This window comes from Corythoichthys intestinalis, chromosome 7 (assembly GCF_030265065.1).
Source record: "Corythoichthys intestinalis isolate RoL2023-P3 chromosome 7, ASM3026506v1, whole genome shotgun sequence".
NCBI classification, from domain to species: Eukaryota; Metazoa; Chordata; class Actinopteri; order Syngnathiformes; family Syngnathidae; genus Corythoichthys; species Corythoichthys intestinalis.
In genome coordinates, this window is record NC_080401.1 from 19,536,667 (window position 1) to 19,553,901 (window position 17,235).

The 17,235-nt window shown below is 38.4% G+C and overlaps 1 protein-coding gene across 1 annotated transcript in view; it reads left to right on the forward strand.

The window, feature by feature from the left end:
- The window catches only part of dynlt2b (dynein light chain Tctex-type 2B), a 42,070-nt gene extending 26,231 nt beyond the window's left edge, over positions 1 to 15,839 (forward strand). Inside the window, exon 6 of the mRNA XM_057840036.1 lies at positions 15,645 to 15,839. The gene's annotated coding sequence lies outside the window, so the exon portion shown is untranslated. The remainder of the gene's footprint in view (positions 1 to 15,644) is intronic.
- Positions 15,840 to 17,235: the final 1,396 nt, after the last annotated feature.

Consider the following 17,235-nt stretch of genomic DNA (forward strand, 5'->3'; position numbering starts at 1 on the left):
TAGGCAGAAAGGTTAGCGCGTCGCATTTCATCACCCCGTAAAGAATTTAAAATGTAAATAGGTAGGATTAGTGTGTTTATAGTTACTTTTTTAAAAAATCCTGCACTGCACATAGTTCTGCACTGAAATTCATTTTCAGGGTTTCTTTATCTCTTCCCCCTGAAAGTCAATTATAGAACACATGGCATTACTTGCATACAAATTCAGACCTTTTTCTAAATCTAAGGTGACTTGCAGACAAAGCAAAATCAGAACACGTGAAACTTTGCATATTAGTGTTTATGAATTAGCAAAGTAATCCAAATCTGCAGGCGGATTTAGATTAGAATTTATAGAAACAAACAAAAAACCCTTTACATTATTTTTGATGAAAGCAATAACCTCCTCAATGTGGCGCTTTTTAATATCTCATGGCAAGCAAATTAGTTTTTGTCTTTTTTTGTTAGCTTCAGTCTGGGGAAATGACTTTATATATAATTATGCACGAAAGAACCTTTAGAGAAACCCCCATGTTGAAAGATACACCCCCCACCCCAAAATAAACATAAGATACATATTAGGTACACCTTAAAATTCCCCATGCATAAACAGTCTTTTGCGTGCATCTAAAAGTAGGGAACCATTCTTTTATTCATATATAAAACACTTAAAATAACAATTTTCTATAAAAATCCATTATGAAGTAAGAATAAAGTGATTTAATCCCTGAGAGGGTTTTAACCTTTATGTAGAAAGTTCAAAGAGTAATGAGTGGCTTACCTTGTAATTCCCAAGTGTACGAGAGATTTGTGGCTTGAATAGAGTGCGAACGATGTGCTTCTCTCTTGTCTCTCACTTCTACCTCTGTTTAGTAGCTCTCTCCTCAAGCCTCTCTCTTGCCATCGCCACATGTCGTCTACGTAGTCGACCTCCACCCTCTATGTATTCTACACGCACACACCATCTGACCATTTGAACCCACATATAATTGTGCCAGGCATAATTATATAATTACTGTTAAGCTAATTATGAGAGTTGTGTGCATGTGGGCACACACCTTTATGTGTGTGTGCATGCATCCACGCGTTCGTGTGTATGTGACAGATGTAACAATATGCTCATCCTGGAACTGAGCATCCACAAACAGGGAATTAAGGTTTTCTTGGATAGTAGCATAAATCAGTGGAGTGCCGTAAAGGCCTCCTCAGCCATTCTTGTGGCCAAAATTTTAACCTGCCCTGCATTTAAATGTTACATATGTACATGCGTATGTATGAGTTTATTCCAGCAGTCATTTTGCCGCTTCCATTGATTTATGGGCTGATTTTCTTTTTGTCCTATCTGAATCTAGATGCTATGTGTTACCATGACAATGTAATCGGCCCAGGAGAAATAAATGCCTACATATGCACTGTGCTTTATTTTATTTATTTTTTTAAAAACACGATATACAGTATAAGGCCAATTATAATAGCAGTTGGCATAATTTAGGTTAAAAGAGCCTAATGTTCGGGATAGAAATGTTAAAATGGACCTCATAATCTTGGAACAGCTTTTGCATTCATATGCAAATCTCTGCGCATCCAGTCCATGCATCCTTCCACTACCCTGAGTAAGAAAAAAAAAATGAATTATATATTAAACGTGACCACAGAGGGTTGCGGGAAATCATCATTGATCAGATTAAGATGGGCGGCCGGAAGCATTCTGTGTGTCTTCCTGCTGCGATGATTGCCCACCAAGTAAAAATTGTGGCAATCTGACAAGTGACTTGCTCAATATCTCATTGCCCAACTTTGTTTTGAGAATGTACAAAACATGTTGAGTCATCAAAGTAACAGCATTTTGAAATATTTACTCTAAGTTCTAAATGTTTCTCCAGACCATATTTTAAAATTTGATTACCATTAATTAATTAATTTATTGCTTTGAAACAGATGGGGTACAATATTATTCCTAAAATAAGTTAACCTAAATTAAATATAACATTTGCGATACTTTTGTTTTGCACAAAAGTGTATTTTGTGTCAAAGCTATACTAATTTAATATATAAACATGTTGCAAAAATAGTCACACACATCGCATCTCGTCATACGATATATATATATACATATATTTTTTACGTCACGTTCTTTTTCTCTTTTTATTTAATTTTGATTCTCACAAATTATATACATTGTACATACTGTAGTGAGTACTGAACGAGATAGTACCTTTTCTCGTAGGCACCGTCTAACTGTTTGCATTACTCTAACACACTTAATATAATCAACCAGGGAATAGTATCGTTTCTCATATTTACTCTTTGACTGTTTGTATTACTCTAACACACCCAATATACAATAAATAACACTTATACCATAGTTTAAGGCAAGGCATGGCAAATTTATTTATACAGCACAATTCAACACAAGGCAATTCAAAGTGCTTTACATCACATGGAGATCATAAAAATCACATTAAAATCAATAGGACGTAAAAACAAAGACAATCGAAATAGGAAATAAAATTATGCATAAAAATCGCATTTAATCATGAATAGAATTTAAAAAAAAAATAAGAAGAAGAAATAGAAGAAATATGTAGAAAGTTATGGATATGCGGTGCTAAACAAAAGCGTTTTTAGCCCTGATTTAAAGGAGCAGTGGCGGTCCTGGCTACTTTCACGCCCTGGGCGAATCACCCCACCGACACCCAAACTACGCCCCCCCCGCCGACATCAAACACAAGAATGTGTTACGTTTTTTACGTTATTTCCTGATTCTGATTCTATTGACACACTACAATTTATTCAAAAAGCTATATCACATAAAGCTTACAAAACATCATGTCATTGTATATGACATGAATGTTATTTAAGTTAGCATAGACCCACGCATAGCATTAAAAATTCCACAGTCACGGCGTACTATTGGTTACCAAATTCCCAGACTAATAAGCCTGTGTGAACTTGCACTTGTTGTGTTGTAAACACAAACTATCCTACTGGAGAAATGGTAGCTGCTAGTTCAGCAAAGCTAACAATACAGTCGTCTTCTGTGGCTAAGTAGCAACATATTAGCAAGAGGATAATAACGTAGCGTATAGGCTACTGTTTCATTACATGCACAATTAACGTCACTCATAGAGACCTGCATACCTTTATCTTTTGAACGTTTCTCCTCTTCTTCTTTCCTTCTCTTCCTGAACTGGGCACCTGATGGTTTTTTTGGTCGTTTGTCCATGATGCAGCACCCTTGACTCGACTCAACATCATCACCTTTTCCGTCCGTCAACCACCAGAGGCAAGATTGACGTGATGTAAACAAATACACGTTGATGCAGGCACAGATTCGTTGTTCTTTTTTTTTTTTTTTTTTTTTTTAACGTTTTACAAAGACATTTATTGGGTTATGTCATAACCCGATACATTTAATAATATCTATGTTAATTTCATGAATTAAATACAATTTATTTGGAAGCAGGAGTTTGTGTTGTGTGGCCTGGGATCATGAGAGGTCAGTCTATCCCCCGCCCCCCTCCTTGCTTTTCCTCTGAGAGTGAGTGAGACTCGTCCTGCTCACTCACTCTGCAGTTGCGAGCAGCTGATCCCCCTCCCGTCTCCCCCTGCCATTTCTTCTGACACACACGACTCTCAGCAGCAGTTGACATGATAGTAAGGGGCGCCCTAGCGCCCACTCTACTAACTTGACGTGGAAATGAGCGGTATTAGTTTAGAAAACTAGCTGATTTTTTTTTTTTTTTTTTTTCTCGAGGGCGCTTGTGCGCCCCCAAATAGATTGCGCCCTGGGCGGTCGCCCACATTGCCCATAGCAAAAACCGCCTGTGTAAAGGAGCTAACAGTTTGAGCACACTTCAGACCTACAGGTAACTTGTTCCAGAGGCGAGGAGCATAATAACTAAATGCTGCCTCACCCTGCTTGGTTCTTGTTCTTGGAACATACAGGAGACCGGTTCTAGATGACCTTAGGCGTCTAGATGTTTCATAGGAATCTAACAAATCAAGCATGTATTTTGGTCCAAGGCCATTAAGTGTTTTGTAGACGAGGAGTAGTATTTTATAATCTGTCCTTTGACTCACTGGAAGTCAGTGTAACGATTTCAAAACCGGTGTAATATGGTCCGGTTTCCTTATATTTGTGAGGACTCTGGCTGCAGCTTTCTGTACTAGCTGCAGCTTCCTGACTGACTTTTTTATCAAGACCTGTAAATATACTGTTGCAACAGTCCAATCTGTTGAAAATGAATGCATGCATAAGTTTTTCCATGTCTTTTTGAGTCAGAAGCCCCTTAATTCTGGCTATATTTTTTAGGTGGTTATAAGCAGGATTAGTGACGAACTTTAGATGGCTATCGAATTTTAGATCTGAGTCAATAATTACGCCAAGGTTTCTCACTTGTTTTGTAGCTGTAAGTGACATTGTGCTAAGGTGCCTGCTTATCTTTGACCTTTCCTTTTTTGGCCCAAAAATGATCACTTCTGTCTTCTCCACGTTTAACTGTAGAAAATTCTGGCACATCCATTCATTGATTTGATGAATGCAATTACTCAGGGAGACTAAGGGACTATAATCATGTGGGGATACAGAAATGTAGAGTTGTGTGTCATCTGCATAGGTGTGATAGCAGATGTCATACTGTTCCATAATCTGAGCTAGGGGAAGCATATACTAGATGTTAAATAAGAGTGGTCCAAGAATTGACCCTTTGAGGGGCTCCACACGTGAATTTGGTTAGTTCTGACTGATGGTTTCTGATTGACACAAAGAAATCTCTATCATGTAAATAAGATGTGAACCACTGAAGAACAGTGTCAGTAAGCCCTACCCGCTGTTCCAATGTGCTTTAAGGAAAACAAGCAGAATATAGGGCATAAGATATAAACAATGCCTTCTTATCACGTAAGCCCAGCCCGTGCGTCATGCAACTGACTGAGCAAGATTGACGCACCAACTTTCGCAATCAATTCTCCCGGACAGTCCAGAACAAATGGCGAGACGCTCTGTCCCGACACAAGGAACACCGGAGAAGGCCCGATATCCAACTGATAACACGACTGACAAGACTCCAAGAGCCCCTTTGACGCTGAGGTGGCAAAATCCACAACCCTCGTTGCCCTGACAAAAGTTACTTCCAAATCCTCCTGGGCAATCCACAAACAGACAATAATCTTAAACACACCTTCCTGCCCACGGCCCGCCCAGCGAGATGCTTCAAAAGACTTGTACTTAAAAAATGTTTAACTAAGTGTAGGATCCACAACAAAAAAGCCTTCAATCTGACGTGATCCTCTTCGTCTTCGGGGAAGAAACACTTTCACGCCGCTCCCCACGTTAGTTCTTTAAAGCAACAAAAAACAAAAAAGAGCAACTGAAACCAATGGAAAAGGAGGTAGATATAAAGAGAATGTTGGTCAAAAAAATTTCTGGGCTTATATTTCCTCCTTCCTGCTCTCACGCCGAGACACTCGTCCAAAACAGCCCTAGCTGCCCATATATATCGTACGACATGACGTCACAAGCCCGTCCCACTAAACCAAGTAAACAAATAACAACTTGTCTCATTCGAACTAAATAAATTATTTACAATTTACATAAATAATTATCCAAACATTATTTTAGGCACCTACACTAAGAGTTGCCATTTTTTCTGGGGAACCTTTTTTTGACATGTGATAAGTTGACCTTGCCTCCTCGCCTGAGTGTTTCTGTTTTGCCTTGCCATTTTTAACGCTGTCGACCTGAATAAATTGTCAACTTGTTTTCGCTGAGCCTTCTTTAAACCTTTCAAAATGGAGTCAGTACAAAGGGTTAAGACTAAGGTGAACCCGCGGAGTTTGGCCTTCTGGCCGGATTGCCGGCCCGGGTGGTTGGAGCTGCGCCAGCGCGGGTCTGGCGGTTCGGTTGGCGCGATTCTGGCGGTTTGGCTAGAAGGTCAGATTCCTTCGGTATGGATAATCTATTTCTCGATTCATTACATTTTTCTTTTAAAGAAAACAAAGAAAAAAAATCATAATTCAGAAAAAAAAAAACAAAAAACCGCAAAACAACTTAAAACATTTGGACCAACATAATTAGGAGGTACTTTCTCTTTTGAGTGTCACTTGAAATCCATTCTAGTTCGTTTCATGTACTCTGTCCATTTGGACCATATCAGATAAAATGTATCAATCTTAAGTTTAAGAGAAAATGACAGCTTCTCTATGAGGTAAACATCATGTATAATATCTATCTATTCCTCAATAGTGGGTGACTCTTTTTTAAGACATTCCTTAGTAATACATTTCTTAAGTGCTGCTAATAAAATCTTCAACAGTTTTTTGTCATCGACTTCCAATTTTCAAGCTTCAAATCACCCAGATACTAACATTCGCATTTAAAAGAGATGTATTGCCCGAAAATGTTCTTCAAGTGTGCATGCATTTCAGTCCAGTAGGGTGTAATAACGTAAAAATAAAATAGTAATAAAATATACGTGAGTGGTGCGCTCCATTTGTTCCACAGTCTCTCGAGCAGGCATTTTCTTTACCCAGGTGTTGTTTTTGGACTGGGGTTATAAAGTATCTCATAATATTTTTCCAGCAGAATTCGCGCAATACATTTGAGCCCGTTGTGGTCCGTTGCAACTAGCACGTTCTCCCAATTTTTTTTTTTTTTTTTAATCAAGTTGCATATTTTCTTCCCCTTCCCATTTCTGTTTCATATCATGAGTATTTACCATCCTTGTCGACCCAATAATTTTATACAATTTGGAAATAATTTTATTACAGGTCTTCGAGTTGAAGAGATCTACAATTTCTCGTAGAACAGAATTTCTTGTCTAGTTAGGTTCTTTGTTGCATCATGGTAAAAATAGTGTCCAACCTGAAGGTATCTGTAAAAATGATCTTTTCCCAGTCCATTTTTTTTTTTATATCAAGGTTTCAAAATCCTGAAACTTACCATCTTGTGTGAATGAGTGATATGAAATCAGACCTTTTGAAATCCACATTTTAAACCTGTTATCCGTTTTATTTGGTGTCCAAAGCACACCATCTTAACTTTTTCAATGAATTCTCAATTTTACATTTCTTGTAGATCTTCTGCCAGACCTGCAGCAAATGATGGGTCATGTTGCCACCTGCAGTGTTCAAACCTTGCCACAATACAATGTCTGCAATCAAAGCAGACATTGGAATTCCCTTCAGCGTTGTACATGCAATTTCTTTCCAGCCTGCATTGTACGTTGGGGAATATAAACAAATTAAAGGTCTAAGCTGGGCTGAGTAATAATAGTCTTGCAAGTTCGGAAGTCCCATTCCAACTTTATTTTTACTTAATTGCAGCATTTTGAATTTGATTCTAGCCCGTTTTCCTTGCCACAGATACCTCGAAATTAACTTAACATAACATAAATAGTCTATAATAATAATAATCTACATAAATAGTTCAAATTTTAAAATGAACTGTTTAGGTCATAGTTAAAAGGTTCATGGTTAGAAAAAAATGAAGTTTTGTTGTTCTGTTCTTTCTTTTCCCCAATAATTGCTGAAAACAATTATTACGCTTTATTGAGAGTCGATAGAACCACAGACAGCAATTATTTTAATCACTTTAACGCTGAAAATGTGTCAGAATCATCTTCATATTCAATTTCAAATCCGCGTCGGTACTGACCTGTTCCTAAAACTCGCTATAAAGCTTGCCATAAAGAAAATAATATGTACACACGAAGAAAAGTTCTCCTCATGCACATCCCACCATGTGGCTGTGCTCAACGCGACTGCACACCGCTCTTTCACCGTTAACATCTTCCCCGTGCTGCCAAGCATTTTTTTATCCTGTATTCGTGACGCACATGTATGTTTATGATGTAACTTGTTTATTTAGCACCTTTGGATAATATTGAGAGTCCAACTGAATGCAAAAGAATGCTTATTCGCTGCCATAAAAGCTGCTGGAGCAAAAGCTATCGTATTGGCTCAAACAACACAGCCATGACAGGCAGGTTGGATAGATGTCCGTTATTAAGGTTAGCTTTTTATAGCGTTTTTAGCCTATCTACCTATTTACTATCTTTTATGAATGCTGCTCACAACCACCAGAATGGGCGCATTCACAGTAACGTTCATGAGACAGAAACATGACGCGTTCAGTTCGTGTTTTCCCAAAATATGAGTGTTAGTGAACGATCGTTCATTGAACTCGTTTATGCACAACACTTTCAGTTGTACCACAATTCTTTGTGCTGGAGATTAAGGACTGCCAGCCAGTAGAGGGTGACCACCTGTCCAGTTTTAAGACGGACATTCACAACCCATGAGCCGGACGCTATTTGTCCGGGTCTTAAAGAAAATGGGAAGCGGTTTCGTTTATGTGATGCAACCCACCAGCACACTTTGCCGGTGTGACGTGTACATGAGCAGTGGGGTCAAAACAGCCATACAACGTCACGCGGAGAGAGCGAAACATAAAAGAAGGAGGCAAGCAGCCGATGCATCGACATTCAAAAAAAATTTTTTTCGAGAACCCTCATCGCCTCTGGATAACAAAATAACTGCAGCTGAACTTTGTAAAGTCATTCCTCTTATAAAGGGATCACTTCTTTTGAGCAGTTCAATGCTCACATTGTTTTTACGCAAAAATTCTTGTTCATAAGAATATTGTTTGTTACAAATGTTCCTTGTTAATACTGTTGTTCTGCCAAAATATCTACACCAGCGAAACGTCTACCAATGGCAATTTGACACCCTATGTACTACCTTGCGCTTTCAGCTTGTTTTGTTTAGATGCATACAGGAAGAACGTACTGAAAAAAGCCTTAAATTGCAAATGACATGACAAAAAAAAATCTTAAATTATTATTGGTATTAAAATCATATTTTGAGACGATTCAACTATATACAACAATTTAGCAAAGCACAGATGACGAGAAATGCGTCTTTAAATCTGCTGTTTAGCTCCTCCTGTCATTACAGCGCTCTGGCGCCTCCATCTTGGTGATGATGTTAGAGAATGAGCGATTTCAGCGGATTTTAGCCGGTCGTCGGCCGAGGGAGGTGGGCACTCTTGCCTTGTCGGTGGAGAGGGAGCATTGTCACCCACAAAATGCAATCCACATACTTATTAAAACGTGTGCCATAGGGCTCACACCACTCTCCCTGGTGTAGTCTAATTGCTAGATTAATTGATTACTTCAATAGACCCTACTCACATGACGTCACAACCACGCCTCCGCGCCATGTTGTCCGTCTACTCGTCGGATTTTAGCATTACCGCTACGTAAATTCCTCCTATTATGGCGTGTTTTTCTGCTCGTTAACATTAATAATCAAAATGGTGAAGGCGTGTGTGGCGGTTGGTTGCAATAACAGAGAAGATAGACGGAGAGACTTGAAGTTCTACCGTATTCCGAGAGACCCGGAGAGGAGAGCGAGATGGACTGCTGCAATTCGACGAGAAAACTGGGCTCCAAACGATTACCACAGACTATGTAGTAGTCATTTTATATCTGGTAAGATGCATTTAATATACATTTAGACGGTTTTGGGCTGAGAGCCACAATTAAGATCATTGCAAGGCTAATTGCCGACAACATACAGTTTCAAATTCAAGATGCTTATTTCTTCCACCATCATTACATTTTGAATAATATTTAGCTGGTACCAAGTGAAAGAAACCAATCCAATCCAATGAGTTTACAGCGTCTGAAAGCACCGGGGCTTCCATGAATTGCACTATAAATTGCACGACAAATTGAAACCATTGAGAATACGGATAAACAAAGACGGACAATACAGCGGCCGGATACAGCGACACGTCATTCTGTGACGTTGGTGAGTAGGGCCTATAGTTGATAGCTGCCCTATATACAACTATTTAAGTGACTCAGACGAAAACTTCGTCATCACAATAGACTAGGAAATCTTGGGTTCAACTGAGATCCTGAAAAATACATGCATTTGATTGGTTAAAACAGTTCTGGCATTTAAAAGTGTCTGCTCACGTTGTCCTGTAAAAATGTAATTTTATTGAAAAAAAAAAAAAAGTAAAAATGAACCTCAGTTTTTCCCCTCAGAGTGTGAAACAAGATTCTTTCTGCTGGGATGCACTTGAACAAAACCTTGTTTATCCCCTTAATTAAATTCAACTCAAACTGGACAAAAATCTGCGAGCTCAAAAGTGAGATATGGAACAAACTTTAGATTTTGTGAACCGTTCCAGCGCTAATAGGCCCTTTATTATCTATAATTTGGTTTTGGTACTCATACTTTCTCCCTTCCTGTTTCATTTATTTATTTATTTAATGATCAGTAGGTTTGTATAAGGATCAGTATTTTCCAATACATATCCTGTGTCTCCTTCCCTTTGGCACCACAACATATACATAAAGACGTGCTTTGGAGTAGGAAATAATACATCAAAATGCTCAATCTTGAATATGCAATTTTTTCCGAACTAAATTGTTGGCATCTTTTCTTGGCAAAAGGTTCATTGATGTTTGGGGTATGGTTCTTTTGAGACACAGGATGGATTAGGTTTAATCAGCTTTGAGATGACCCTGATGTGATTTTAAAAAATTACATTCATGACAAAGAACAGCTGCTCGAACACACACACTCTTCCAAACGAAGCTGGGGTATTGCTTCAGGTATGAATTAAGTTAACTCTGCAAGCACCACTGTGTCATACTTTGCCACAAGTGACCCATCACACTGCACTCCTAGAACCTTCATCTGTTCAGGTGCAATCCCCACAATGAGAGAAAATGGGTTACAACTTGCGAACAGGCTCAAAACTACTTTTCTGTACTTTAAAGTCACTTACGTTTCACGTGAATTTAGTCCAGAGTTAACTCAGATTTTTTTCAGCCAAGTGTTGCTTTGGGAATGTTATGGCACTGAATTCACTCCACAATACTTTTCAACTGGGAACAATAAAAAAGGCAATGACTCTGAGAGGCAAAACAACACCAGTGAAAAACACTTTATTGAACTAGCATAATTTTAAACTGGCAAGCACGTCTTATGTGACAAACTAAACTGCATTGCATTGTGCTGTATGTACAAAGAAATGTTGCGGTAAAACTTAGAGACAGACAACATCTTTATCTAATCATGCCAGTGATGCCAGCAGAATCTTGTTTAATAAAATCGAACAAACACAAAAATTCATTTTTCCGATGTATAATAGTGAAGAAAAACATCAGTAAGATCCAGTATTTCTATGAAGCGGCCGCTCTTTGTGTGGGCTGACATTTTATCAACGCAGGTACTATTTTAGCCAATCAAATGCGAGTATCCCTGATTCCCCACCCTTCCTTGTGACATCATTAAAACCCATAATCAGGGGTAAATTTGCTGGTATAGGATCCGAATGTGCAAAGTTTGGTGTTCACGCATGCTTCAAGTTGTACATGCAATAGCAATCTATCAGTGGATATGTGCCTAGGTACTGTATATCTGACGTCACAAAATGGCTGTGCTCATTAGTAGTGCCATTTGTTGTAATATTTTCTCCAATATCAGAGGTGTGAGAAACCGGTTTGCATAGTAAAATACTTGAGCAACAGTATTTCACCTAAAGGTAACTGTACCATTAAATCTAAATGCTTCTCAGGTACTCAGGTCTAGTACACACAAGCCTACCAAAGGAGGTTTCACATTGCATTTTTGGTTTTTCATGACTCGATGTGTTGATAACGTTTACCTAACCAAGAATAATGAATGTTAATAGCATCTGTGACCTTTTAGATTCACACGCTCGAGCGCATGCTCATGATTAACGCATGCTATTCTATTCATTTCAAACTGAACTCTTCCTTTCTTCAGTCAATAGAAAATATTTTTGAAACGTTATTTTCCAAAATCGCACAGTGTACAGTATTTATGCAAAAAAAAAAAAGAACCCTATGATTGGCCAGGGGTGTTCTGTCCTTGCTTATAGGCTTAACAGAACTGCAGATTTATGTTCCAAACCATCTAGCAAGACAGTCACCCTCAGCCCATGACATTTTTCGCCATTGAGTCAAGTGGTCTAGCGGCTTATAATATTTTCACATCGTTGTATTTCTTGAAGTTCTTCGAGCACACTGAGACATTGATCAATTACATTTGGAAATTTACATTACCCCAGGTGTCAGCAACCTGCAGCTCTAGAGCCTTGATCCCTTGGATGCAGCTCAGTTTTAAAGTGCCTGAGACACGAAAAAGCATGTTTATTTCATAATACACGCGGTATTTTATGCTCCTGAATAAAATGAACTGCTTGGATATGTGTTGAAGCGATCTCTATATTTATTTAGTTTTTTGAATCCCGCGCCATGAAAATGAGTGACTTCCGGCAACAGTCTCGAGTTGAGAAAGAGGGCGCTGTGACGTGTACGGAGGAAGGAGTCCTCTTCACTATACAGCCATACTGTTGTATGAGAAGGACTAAGGATTCAGCTGATTTTGCGGAATGATACATTTATTTTACGCATCACGCCAGCCAACGGCTGCAGAAAAATCTTGCTGTAGGAGGAAGAGGCGTGTGCGCCTTTTTGGGATTTCAAAAGGTTCCCATTCACCGGTGGATATTGGCCAAAACAAGCCCTAGTACTGTGGGACCATGGGACTTAGGAGGAAGTGAGTAAACATCGTGTTTTGTATTATGTCAAATACTGGGATCATTTTAATATGTAGATGGCTTGCATTTTGTGGCTGACATGCTCCTTGTCTCCCTCGGCCGACGACCGGCGAGAGAGCACTATACTCGGCTTATTCCCCTCTTCATGTGCCCGGTGTTCTGTCAAATTTTCCGACCGATCAGAAATTGCAACTTTGAGTTAAAAATAGCCAAGAATACAGCGATTACAAAGTAAACACTACAAACTTTCTTTAGATAAAATACTACTTACGTTTGATCATGGATGGGCATGTAAAAAGCTCTCCTTATACACATTAGCTGCACATGTTAGCTGCACAACAACTGCAGCCGCCCTCCTCCACTGAGTCTCTCACTGTTTACGACTTCGCCATGTAGTAAAGCATTATTTTGCCATATTCGTGTTGACCATTTGGCAGCTACACGCTCCTCCGACGTCGGCCGGTTTGTTCAGCAGTCATTGTCCAGATGCTTCCTCGGCAAGCTGTCCTGTCCGTAGTAGCAGGAGAACGAGCTGTAAATTGCTCTCCGCCGGGCGGTTTGCCGATCGGCGAAGACTATCGACAACCCAGTCTTCATGTGAAGTGATCCGGGCTAGTTATGTGTGATTTACCATTTACCATTTCCGCTTCGAAGACTTTGAAACATCACTTGGTTCGGGTTAACATGTCGGCTAGCTGTCACGCCTCTTGGTTTGTTTACATTCTCCGAAGCTGGGGAAGGGAAATGACATAAGCCCGATTTAGGTGGCATAAAATATCGTTCGGGAGGTGCGACAGTAAAGGTGACGTCGACAGTTTTGACCATTATGGAGTAATTTTGCCATGTCGTCTTGAATAAATGCATTTTTATTATTTCATATTCCATTTACCACAAGACTGTTATTTTTCATGACCATGCCATTGATTTAGCTATTGGGGGAAAAATACTTGGATAAAAAGAATATCCTGTAAAAATATTGGAGTAGACAGACTGAAACAATGACATTTTGCGGCTCTCTTCGTCACGTTTTCCTCGTTCTGAATAATTCCCCCTCAACGGGCTGACTGGTCCTTCTCAAGCCATTTATTTAGCTATTGGGGAAAAATACTTGGATAAAAAGAATATCCTGTAAAAATATAGGAGTAGATAGAATGAAACAATAACATTTTGCTGCTCTCTTTGTCGTGTTTTCCTCGTTGTGAATAATTCCCCCTCACTGGGCTGCATACTAAATCAGATGAAATCGTGACTCCGCTGACGTCATCCACATGTTGGGGATGCTAGAGCCCTATAATGATAGGCGTGGCTAACCGGCAGATTTAAAGACTAATTTCTCGTCATCTGCACTTTGCTAAATTGTTGTATATAGTCGAATCATCTCAAAATATCATTTTAATTCACGTAATAATCCTATTTAAGAATTTTATCTCCTGTTGTACGCACTTTAAATACTGTATATTACATGCGTAATTGATTAAAACATATTGTAGCGCTTACAAGATTTAACGAAGGAATTTAGCTTCCCTTTAGTAAGCAGAACAAGTCAGGCTAACTTTCTTTGTAAACAGGACACCAATGGATTCACCTACTACGTAAAGTAGGGGTGCCACTGTGACCTTACATAGTTGGTGAATTAATGCGGTGTATGAGTGTTCTTTGAATAATGGTGTATAAAACGTGAGCCTATGCAAATAACGCTGACATCTTTATGTCTCTTGTGATAGCTAAAAATTCACTGTATGCGTGAGTGTAAAGAGCACACACGCAAACTGACAGTGCTCACACTGTATCAGTTGTACTCATAATATTGTTTCTTCACCTGCATCGTTTCATTTTAACTTCTCTTCATTGGTGCTGTGTGCAATTATGTGGCCCAAACGGAGGCAAATGCATTTTCTTTTTCATATGATGCAGCCACAAGTATATAGCCCACCTGGTGGAAAATGTCATTGCATGTAATTGACTTTCCTATATGTGAATTTATAATGAAGACTTTGCAGGTAGAATGTCTATAAAATTTGTAAAGCAATAAAACAACAACAACAACAAAAAAAAAAAAAAAAAAAAAAAAAACAAACAAACAAACAAACAAAAAACAATGAAATGAACAAAAAAAAAAAAGTTTTTTTTTAAATTATGGGTCAAAATTATTTTATGAACAGATCATGTGCCTAGCACTTTAGAGACGGTCATTTGCTTTGCTTAGCCATCTGAGGCCATGCAAGATGGTTAGAGTATTTTTTTTTTTTTTCAAACCTAAGCTTTCAAAGGCAACAGCAACTACTGAGCGAGAACCAAGAATTGAAGATGTGGAGCATGAAACACCGGAAAGCACTGCCAAAATGGTGAGCCAATTTCAGTTTGCCCCACTAAAGACGTTAACTGTACAACAGAGCCTCCACCAGTCGTACCATATTCAATGGACAAATTAAACTAATTATTAAATAAATTAATTAAACTGATCCATAAGGAACGTTGAGGGAGAAACACCAACAAAAAGTCAGAAAAAAGCAAAAGCACCACCCTCTGATCCTCTAAAATGAAAGCGTGAGAAGCTGATGTGTATTTCCAAGTTCCATACTTAAAAGGCCTATTTAAAAATATTGGATGCGTTCAAGATTTGTACAGCGTGTTTTAAAGTCACCACATGCATTGCCAACACCCACAACCTTCCCACCGATATACATACTCCATTGATGACCAGTGGAGTTTGTATATCAAGCCACCAATTAGAGCAAAGTATTCAAATTAGACCCAGTCAGCTGCACATTAATGATGAACCGAAATACTGCAGAACTAACAAAAAAAAAAAAAAAAAAAAAAAAAAAAAAGACCCCACTAAAATAGCTTGAAAAATGACATTCCGGGCACTTTTAACACAAATTGTTGTGCAAACCTGGTAAAATGTTATTAAAGATAAAAAAATAAATAATATATAAAATAAAATAAAATGTAAATAAATAAATAAAGTTTTAGTGCCACTTTAAGTGCTGCATTTACAAGTGAAGTGTGGATCTAAGTACAGTGGGGCCTTCACGAAATTGTGATTGTGTTCACAGGACAGAAGATGAGACCAGAGTTGAGATGGAGCATCAAGAGACTAAAAAATCCTCAACAACTCTAGTAAAAATATCACTAGATCTGCTCTTACTCCTTACCTAAAGGGATTTGTACATTTACAATTCATACATGTAGAAAACTGAGATCAAAAGGATTGATCTAGATGTAAAACCTGCTCACGGGCTCTTTTTGGTGTGTCGTACTGTCAATTTCATAATAGAATGCATTACATTTTTAATCATAAAGTAGAAAATGTTACATTTACATTAAAAATATCGTAGTAGTAATCGTTATTGAATTTGTGTCAATTTATGTTTTTTTGTGTAAACTAAATGAATGAATGAATAATACATACACACACACAAAAAATAAAATGCCACTGTAAACGTCGACTCAAAATGGTGCTACATTCATGGCTCAACAGTGCCACCTTGTGGCCAATAGTGAGAGCACAATCCGAAAATTCAATTTTTGCTTTATCAAACTTGCTGTTAGTCTGCCCGAAAATAGAGGTTGGTAAACATTATTTTTGCATTGGGTTTTCTCTTGTTTTGTTTATGTTGAAATGTGGCAAGAACGCATACACATATATCTAATATATGTGCATGTAGGCGCGTGTGTGTATATCCTAGGAATTTATCTTAATTTAGGGGGGAATGTCTGACTCCACAATTCAGACAACTGTACTGTAATTGTACAGCTCTTAATTAAATGTTTTGCAAACGTAACAATTTTTTTCAAACATTAACTTAGTTATTTGTAAGAAAAACACATTGTGTATAAGCCCACAATATAGTTCTATCTAATTTATTTTTGTTTTAAATCAGATAGGCATGCATTGGACCACAACCAAACGCTGTAGTTTCATTTTGAAAGAGTAGTCCGGACATGGTAATTTTTTATACAATAATTTCGGACACAATGCCTGTGTTGCCAGATTGGCGGGCTCCCGCTCAATTGAGTTATTTTCAAAGACTCCAGGTGGGCGAGAGGTGCATTGGGCGGGTTAATAACATAACATTTGGGCTACTTTATACCAAATTTGGCGGTTTACTTTCTAAGAACTATTCTTCCATAATGTTTTTTCTCAAGACAGCAATGATTCCACCACAGTTTCCCCTACTTATGATTTATTTTTTTCCTGGTTATAAATCAGGGGCCTCCAAACTATTCTAGCAGCATTGGGTGCAAGAATTCATTCCAACAAAACAAGACGATACCTTTTTATTATTATTATTATCTAGTGTCTTAAAGTTGTACTCAGTTGATTGCAATCAGGTGCTGCTTCTTTTAGCTTTAACTTCATTGGTTAAACTGTCTGTGCTCGAATAGTTTGTCACAAAAACCAGGACCCACAGCGGCCCTTGAGGACCGGTCTGGAGACCCCTGTTATAATTTATGCAGGGGTGAATGAAGCTTCCTGATACCTTGAGGATTTCCCCAAAGTTAGTTCGGTTACTTGAGGCTTCTTGCATGCACAAAGACCCCTGATGCACAAAAGCTTAATTGTCATTTGAACTGTCAATGACAACCTCTTGCCTATGTGGTGAGAATGCCAATTTAGAAAATAATCAGTTGCCTGGTACACCA